Raw genomic sequence first — 10,000 nt, 5'->3', positions numbered from 1 at the left:
TTGTTTTTGTTTTCTTATTTTGTTTTTGTTTTTAGTCTCCTGGCCTTCTTCTCTCTTTTCCTTCTCTCTTTTCCGGTAAGGAATGGGAAAAGGAACTCTTTACGTTTTGGAAGCCGTCGTCGTCGTGTTTGGCATGAAAGAGAATTGCGACCAGACAAACTATTACATCACTATGAATCGTCCCAGACGACATGACATTTCTCCTTCATCGAAATAAATTTACAACGACAGACGTGTTTGCCCCCGACGAGGTGGAGAGCCGGGGCGTGCGTGTGGAACGGCCAGGGGAGGGAGGGAGGAGAGTGAGATGGCGGGGTGCGATAATGGTCTATGATTAATAACTTATATATAGTTTGTCCTGCTCCCCGCTGCTACGCACACATCATTTACATACGACGCCCACCTCGCTGTTTGCCACACACGAGCCTTTCCCGTCGACTCGAGTCGCCTTCTCGTACCTGGTGGGTCGAGCGCCTTCTCCCCGTGCATTTTCCACTCGATTTGGAGACTTTAGCGACAGCAGGGAAGTTATAGCATTTCTTTGTCGTTTTAGCAAAAAAGTGATGGCAGAATGAGCATTGCTTTGACGAAGATGAACGAGATGGCTGAAGCTCGACTCGTATTGATGGGGTGTCACAAAGAAATATGTTAACAATGTAGACAAATTTAGAAGTGGTTGAGGCGGTAGACATTATACTGGGACTAATATAGATGCACCGCTATTAACCAAGGTATTGGTGACAATTCAAATGGTTTAAGGGAATTCAGCTCTGAATCAATCTTGATGTAAAATAAATAAATAAAAGCCTAGAGTTTGACAGAATGAACTCTAGTTATCCCATGCTGTCAACGGCCTCCGTTCATTCTAAAATATCCCTCTTGGAAGATTTTCAGACTGTTGTTTGGGTTGTGTGTGTCTTTATGCCACCGTCTAGAGAGAAGAAGGGAGAGGAGGAGGAGGAGGAGGAAAAGGGGGAGGAGGGGCAGTCACTAGCTGTCAGCTTACCTAAAAAAAAAGAAAAAAAAAAAAAAAATTAAATTGGTAGAGAAGTATCTTGGATCCCGTCCAGGACTGAGTGCCAGTCACTTATATTAGGGCTGGACCTTTAGATGAAATCCAGGATGATACTAGGTTTTGATGACAGGACAAGGGGACATGATTCTCCTCGATGTTCATTTTGCAAAACTAGAATAAGACAAACTGTTTTTGTATGGGTATGTTATCCATTTGTAAAGGAAAATTTAATCATGATTTAGATGAAGATTCATATATATATACTCGTAGAATCATACATCCATACATCCACACTCCTTATCCATAAAATCGTACACCCACACAGTCATCTATACATACACTTACATTTGTACATTACATATGAATTAACTTTTTTGTGAGTCTGTGCACTTCATCGACATTTGTATCTATACCTATTAATGTATGAATATATGTATGTATATATGTTTATAATATATGGTTGTGTTAAGGCATGTATGTACATATGTATCTACGTACGTACGTTCGTATGTATGCATGTCTGTCTGTCTGTCTGTCTGTCTCTCTGTCTGTATGTATGTATGTATATATGTATGTATGTATATATGTATTTAATCTAAGGTCCAATTGTATACATATTTTCATTTTCTTTTTTACTGTAAAAATGCTGAATGATGAATTTCAGTGTATTCGTGATATAATACAATGTAATACTTTGATTAGTTCCTTTTCCCCTGATCTGTTTGTTTTAATCTTTAAAAGAGACTTTATCTCATCTTCTCTTCCACCAATACTTTAAATGAGATCATCGGAACATGCACGAGTACATGAGGTGATGCTATTTTATATTTAGGATATGTGATTCCATGGAGTAGACTTTTCAATATTTATGACCAAATTTATTAGTTTCAGTATCTTAGGTGCCTGCAGATACGCTGTTTATTTGCGATTGAGTTCTTTTTTATATCCTACCTGGAATGCAAAGGTGAGATCCTTAAGAAACTGTTACTGCTCGATGCTGAAAAAAAAACTGAAAGCGAACCGCCAAACAATATATAACTTCTGGAAATACAGAGAAACTAAAATACAAAGTTAAACGAAGCGAAACCCAAAACGGATTAGGGGTGCCAAGATCAAGGCCCCTACACTTACTACTGCTATTACTGCTGCCTTTGCTACTACTACTACTACTACTACTACTACTACTAGTACTTATTTTTTTTTTTTTTTTTTTTAAGATACGCTCTCCATCCTATTGGAACTGTGTGGTGGAATCAGCAGGGTCTGTCTTCCACAGACACAGTTCATTGGCCCCTCTCCCGCCAATGACTGTGGTTGATGACCTTTTTTTTGTCTATTTGTTTATTTATTTATTTTTAATAATGCCTAGTACAAAAGTTCATTTATCCTACTGTCAACCACCGTCTGCTCAAAATCCAGGTTTTGTATATGTGTTGATTTGGGCGGTGGGGAACTGGTACCTCTCAGGCATAGGAGGACTGATCTTAGGAGTGAGAATGATAGTCTACATCTTATCCATGAAACAATGCTGCTTTTTGGTTGTTGTTTCTTTTCAGCCATTACCTCAGCCAGCCGAGTGTAGAATGCCTTTGCTCTAGGACCCATCCCACCTGAAGTCGTAAAGGTTATAGGAGTGAATGAGCCCTGGTCTACATTCTGTATGCGCTCTTCGTACATCCTGATCTTCTCATACTCGTTCCGGGAGTGGGATGCCTCAATAGTTAGGTTGCTGTAACAGGGGGCCATCGGATCGAATATTCGCATGTCAAAGAAAGAAAGCCAATTGTCCCCGTGTCCAGAAACCTCTTGCGCTGACATCCATTCTTGCTTCATCTGATGTGTTGGACGTGCGGTATCTGAAGTTCTCCCCTCCTAGTGGGAGTAATGTTGGTTCGATAGTCACATCCTTGCACACCTCCTGAAGCATTTGGGCAGTGAGATCTCTTACCTCATCGTGTCGCATGCAAATAAATCCACTCTGTTTGCATATCATCGCATGGTCTAGAGTAAATTGTACACCACAGGAGCATCTTTTAGGCAGCCCTCCCAATGGCCATCCATACCTCAGGGCAATGGCATCCGTGAATTCTCTTTTGTTTAAAGTAAATCCCTTTGCCCTGATTGATAGTGCTGTCAGCCAATTGGACGCCCCAGCTTCCTGCGCCATTGTTATTTTTCTTTTTATATAATTCGATAGCCGAGCTAGAAGTGCTTGAAGTTCCTCCTTCTGCCTCTCCTCCCTTCCCTTTGAAATGTTTCTTCTAATTTCTCTAATATCCTCCATGATAGTCTCCTTCCGTTGATCTTGTGACACGATATTGTTTGTCAATGAGGACGTGAGTTTCATGGAGTTTTGGTGTTCTGTATCGGCAAGGTTTAGCGGGTTGGAGATACCTAGCCCTCCCATTCTAGGTGGAAGTTCCATAAGTTTTCTTTCCTCCTCGTTTATTGTCCGTCCGTTGGTGATGGCCGGTATTAGCTCGTTTCTGATGGTTTCTTCAAGGGGTCTTAGTAGGTCGGTGATGTTCGGTACCGTCCTTAATATGTAGTTCCACATATGTTTCACACCATATATGAATGCGGCATATGCCGCCTGCGGTTCGGTCTTTGCAAAGTTGGCTAGAATCCTAACTTCCGCCACCCATTCGTTAACTTTCTTTTCAACATATTGCTTTTTAAAGGATTCTGAGCCAATCACTGCACCGAGATGTCTTTCCCCCTCTTTTGTTACCTTCACTTCACTGTTCTCAAAGGGGATTCTAGCATTGTTAAAGTACTCTGGCTTCACTATGAGGACATATTTCTTTGCATTAGGAATGTAACCTAAGCCCGGGCCGTGTGCCAACACCAGATCCCACCACTTTTTTAGGTCAGCTACTTTTCCTGCGCCCGTGAGATCATCTGCATATGCTACCTGTTTGACCCTGGTGTCCTAATATTGTATCTTCTGCTGTAGGTGCACAAGACTGAGCGCATACATTGTCATGGCCACAGGGTCTACCTGAGTGGTGCCTTCCGCGGATTTGATGATCTCCACTTTCGTTTCTTTCTTCTCCGCCCTGTTGGTGACAAATAGGTTTGCAGGTTCTCTGTATGTGTTCTCCACATACCTGGTCAATACTGGGCATTTAATTTTGAAGTTGTGTATGGTAGCCTCTCTATTTAAGTTGTTGAATGCGTTTGATACATCGACTAATAGGATTGCTTCGCAGTCTGCTTCCTCAAATATCTTTCTCATTGCGTGGACTGCAGCCTCGGAAACCGCCTGTTGCCCCGCGCACACCTGCAGGTTGCCAGCCGCTTCTCGCACCTCATCCTTCGCGACTTCCATAATGGCTTTTCCTATTATTATTCTTAGCACCTCGCCTATACCAATCGGGCGACAGCCAGGTTTCTTATCTAGCGGGATAATTCTGCACGCTGCGTATGCCTCCAGGTGCTGACAGTCTTCAGTCGCCAGTTTCTTCGCCAAACCAGCGATGGCCTCCTGCAGTCCCACCGCTGCCGTTCCAAATAGGCTGGTGCTAAGGAGACATTTCCATCCAGACGTATCTAATCCCGATGGTCCCGCCGCTCCTTTGGTGTGTAGAGCAAGGTTCCAGATCCTTTCTCTTGTGATGCCGTCAAAAACTACCTCGTGGGGTGGGAGGTAGTCACCATTGAATTTAGAGTCCAGGTTCGCTGGTCTTGCTATTGGATGTTTTTCTTTCAGGATCTTTATCGTTTCCTCGTTTAGGGGTAGAACTCCAGGATCTTCATTCTCCCCTGCGAGCGTTCTCATGGCAGCCGCAACCTTTCCCTGCCTCATCTTGTCAGCAAAATTCCTGGCTTTGTCTTCTGGACTTTTCTTTCTGTCGATGCCCTTGTTGAGTCTATCTTGGATAGCCTCCGCTTCCATCAACAGTTGCTCTACTTCTCCATTTTCCCACTGCTACTACTACTACTACTACTACTACTACTACTACTACTACTACTACTACTACTACTACTACTACTACTACTACTACTACTACTACTACTACTACTACTACTACTACTACTACTACTACTACTACTACTACTACACATTGTGCTCTCCTTTTTACGCGGGCACTCGCTCTTTTCCAGGTGGGCGTTCATTCCATTTCACAAGGGCACGTACACGTGCGCAATTGCTCGTATCCCTGGTGGAGGTAGCAAAGCCAACTTGATGGCCCTTGTAAGAAGACGAAGGCGGCGTAAGACGCGAAGACTGGGAGACGCCCTGTCGGAAGTAAAGCTTTACGGGGTTGACCGAAAATCCGCTCGATTGTGTGCAAGCCGCCGTCACCAGCGCTACGCCATATCCTACAAAAACAAAATTGATCCTGAAACTTACCCAAGAAGAAGAAGAAGAGAGAGAGAGAGAGAAAGAAAAAATGGAATATTTAATGTGGTTACGATAGTGGACCTTAAGACAGAGTGCCATAGGGGCGGAATTCGTCCCGTTGGAGCACACCCGTACACCGTGACTACCAACCAAGATGTAATTGGGGTTAATCATATTGTTATTTCCGTGATGAGTTGGCAACTGTCAATCATGTCGTCATGGTGACGTCATTAAGGTAATTGACCAATAAAAAGCAGCGGCAGGGGTCACGAGGTCACGGCAGCCAAATTATCTTGTTTGGAATTTCTTGATTCCGGGTGAAGACAGCAGAGTATGCGACCAATAATTTTGTTTCCTTCATGTTGCCTTATTCCTTCAAAGCATTTGCCAAACTCTTCTTCGTTGTAGAATTTTTTTCACCTCCTATGTGTGAAAAAGAAGGGATACTTTTATTCCGTAAGCATTCATGAAGGACTACTAAATAAAAGGACAAGACATGCACACAAAGGATTATAAAGCCGAAGAATGCCGAAAAAATCATAATAAGAATAAATCAATAGTTATGTCGAATTATGACAAAAGAAACAATATAGATTTAATATATCTAGACTTTGCAAAAGCTTTTGATACCGTCCCACACGAAAGACTACTTACTAAATTAGCTTTGCATGGAATAAGTGGTAGCCTATTAGGTTGGACTAGTAATTGGTTGAATGGTCGAAAACAGAGAGTTGTTTTAAATGGAAAAACTTCTGGATGGAAAAGTGTTGCAAGTGGAGTTCCTCAGGGTTCCGTTCTTGGGCCACTTCTATTCATAGTATATATAAATTATATAGACCATGGACTAAAATCTACTGTTTCCAAATTTGCTGATGATACAAAACTGTGCGGAGTGGCAAATGATCACTCAAACCAATTAGATATTCAAGTAGATTTAGATCAATTACAGCAATGGTCTGAAAAGTGGCTAATGAAATTTAACACAAGCAAATGCAAGGTAATGCACATAGGTAAAAATAACAGTAAATACGATTAGAAGTTATTTGATAATTCGTTAACAAAAGTGGATAGTGAAAAAGATCTCGGCGTAATTATCAGTAACGACCTCAAATCATCCAAGCAGTGTATTTCAGCCTCTGAGAAAGCAAATAAGATTCTAGGACTGATTGCGCGATCTTTTGATTTTAAAAGTCCATCACTCATTAACAAGCTATATAAATCGTTAGTTCGTCCACATTTGGAATATGCTGTTTCTGTATGGTCACCGAATCTCATTAAAGACATTGACAGACTGGAAAAACTACAACGGCGAGCCACAAAACTGATTCCAAATATCAAAAATAAATCATACGAAAATCGACTAAAACACATGAATCTGTTTTCCCTAAAAAAGCGTAGACTCAGAGGTGACTTGATACAGGTCTTTAAGATTTTAAAGGGAATTGACAACATCAAAAGTGACAAAATTTTCACATTGAATGAGAATCAGACAAGAAACAAAGGTCTCAATCTATCCGGAAATAGATTCAATTTAGAAGTAGGTAGAAACAACTTTGCCAACTGTGTAGTAAATGAATGGAATAAACTTCCTGCACAGGTAGTGCAATGTAGTTCAGTTCGAAGCTTTAAGAATCATTTAGATAAATACCTAAGTAAGATGCTGTAATGATTATAATTTATCTTATATTATTTATTTTTGTTTTGTTATCATTTCTCTGTCTGATTTTCATTTATTATTAGTTATATGTCAATTTATTATTATTTACTATTTACCTGTTTGTTTATTATTTAACTATACCTATGCATTTATTAATGTATTTTATTTGTTATTTACATTATTATAGTTTTCATTTATTGTTTTATTATTAATATGATTTTTTTTTCGCATCCGACCTAGATATGGATCAAAAGGTCTCCTGTCGGCATGCTCCGCCTTTGTAATCCTTTGTAATCCTTTGATGTAAATAACAAATAAAATGCACAAATAAATGCATAGGTATAGTTAAATAATAAACAAACAGGTAAATGATAATATATTGACACGCAAACACTCGCACATACACACACACACACACACACACACACACACACACACACACACACACACACACACACACACACACACACACACACACACACACACACACACACACACACACACACACACACACACACACACACACACACACACACACACACACACACACACACACACACACACACACACACACACACACACACACACACACACACACACAAACACAAACATAACTTTTCGAGGAGCTCACCTCCATTATGAGGTACATTCTAACCAGGCTCACATTCTGATGCTGGACGGGTTCCGAGTTCTCTCCATCATCTATAACCGTATTTTTTACCTTTTACATATTTTAGCTGACAACTGGAGTTATTTCTCCTACTGCTCTCAGCTGGCAACATAGAATTAGTCCCAAATCAACAAAACACAAAAAATAGTCCAATGCTTCTTCGTAGAGAGGACTATCTGAGTGCCCGGGGACCATTGTAAGCCATTATGATGCTATGGATTTTATACTTAGTGAAATTGGGGGAACAGTTATTAGAATTATTATTACCATTAACTTCCAATTGACAAGACTAGTTCTCGTAATGCAATGGTGACATATAAGTGTCCATCATATCCATCCATCATATAAGTGTCCATCCATCATATAAGTGTCCCCTAGAGAAAATTTCTTAACCTCACGCCTCCTTTGATATATGGATGAATTCGTTAGTACGCCTGTAATTCGTAGCTAAATAGGAATTAGTGTGTATATACAGTTTTATGTATGTGCACATTTGTTCTTATACACACACACACACACACACACACACACACACACACACACACACACACACACACACACACACACACACACACACACACACACACACACACACACACACACACACACACACACACACACACACACACACACACACACACACACACCGACTCGGTGGCACAGTTGGTAGAGCGCTGAACTGGGAAGCAGAAATGCTCCCAGCACCCAGTTCGAATCCTGCCCAGGGCCGAAATTATTTCGGTATCGCCCTCGGGTCGTTACTCTGACTCTGTGGGCGGGGAGTTGGGGTGTGTGTGTGTGTGCAAGGTCATAGCATTACCCATAGATCGGACCTACGAGCTCTGAGCTCTCTTCCAGGAGGGAAATAGCTGTCGATCACGAGTCCAACACGTGATCCAAAGACCAAGTGAATACACACACACACACACACACACACACACACACACACACACACACACACACACACACACACACACACATGGCGGTCCGGGTTCGAATCCCGCCCAGGGCTAAAATAATTTCAGTATCGCATCGCTGCGAGTCGATACTTGGTCAGTGCACGTGACCAGTGCCATAGTGACTTAGACCAATAAACCATTAAGTTTGGAAACTTAATGTTTAAAAAATAAAGGTAGAGAGCCTCTCAGGATTTTGTTATATTTAACAAACACTTCACAACCAGTTGTAATATGCCTTTTTATTTCATTATCATGATATTTGGCCACTTTTCACCACCTGGCCTAAACAACTGTACTCTTCATCTCTTTCAAGACTCTCACTATCTATTATAATCTGTTTACTTTGAACTTTTGTGTTGAACAGTACTTTGGTTTTACATTTATTAATTTTCAAAACTACTGTGAGATTCCCTTTATTCAGATCACTCAGCATAAGTTGCATGTCTTCTACTCTTTCTGAAATAAGAGCAATGTCATCTGCAAATCTTAAGTAGTTAAGATATTCGCCATTAATCTTTAATCCTTTCTCTCCCTAAGTCAACCTTTTGATTTTTTTTCAAGCAAGCTGTAATCAATTTGGATTAAATTGTATCGCGTTGCCATACTCTTTTCCTGATCTTGATCTTTTCTGTGTCTTTATGCAATCGATTTGCAGCGACACCTTCCGCTTAAATCTTTTCTAGAACCCTTACGATGTGTTTGTTTGTTACCTACTTGCGTAGCGAGTATTATTGTTATTTGTTCTACCGAGTCAAAGGCCTTCTCGTAGTTTACAAAAGCTAAACAATGAGGTATATTGTATTATGTCGTTTTCTCTATTAGTTTATCGCCTGCAAATGGTCTAGAGTCGAATACTCGTTTCTAAAGGATGCCTGTTATCTTGCTTGGTTTCCATCTAAAACTTGACATAGTCTTTTGTAAGGATCTTGGAGAATACTTTATATACTTTTGATAGCAAACTAATCCGTCATTAGTTACTAAGGTCCTTTTGGTCACTTTTTTATGAAGCAAAACTACTATAGCGTTACACCAGCATTCAAGAACATTTTCTTGACGTAAGTACTGGGTGTACAACTGAGCTAACATAATTTAATTTCTTTTTCTGCGTCTCTCAAAAGATCTTCCGATATATCATCTTCTCCAGGTGCTTTTCCTCGTTCCAGGATTTTTAGACCAAATTCTCCACCTTCCTTTGTAATTTCTTGTACGCTACTTACGTCTACAGATAAATTTATTGACTCAACCAAGGTCTTCGAAGAGTAAGGCTCTTGGTAAAATTCTTCTACTATTCCTACAATTCCATCTCTGCATTTAATGTTATCTCTATTTCTATCTCTCAAACATATAATTG

General features: G+C 40.5%; 1 pseudogene; it reads right to left on the bottom strand.

The window, feature by feature from the left end:
- Positions 1-10,000, bottom strand: part of LOC143033158 (uncharacterized) — a 25,857-nt pseudogene that overhangs the window by 9,300 nt on the left and 6,557 nt on the right.

Source organism: Oratosquilla oratoria, chromosome 15 (assembly GCF_046742065.1).
Source record: "Oratosquilla oratoria isolate Oo_2021 chromosome 15, ASM4674206v1, whole genome shotgun sequence".
NCBI lineage: Eukaryota > Metazoa > Arthropoda > Malacostraca > Stomatopoda > Squillidae > Oratosquilla > Oratosquilla oratoria.
The sequence above is the reverse complement of the archived record's forward strand: the minus strand, read 5'-3'. Positions and strand labels throughout refer to the sequence as shown.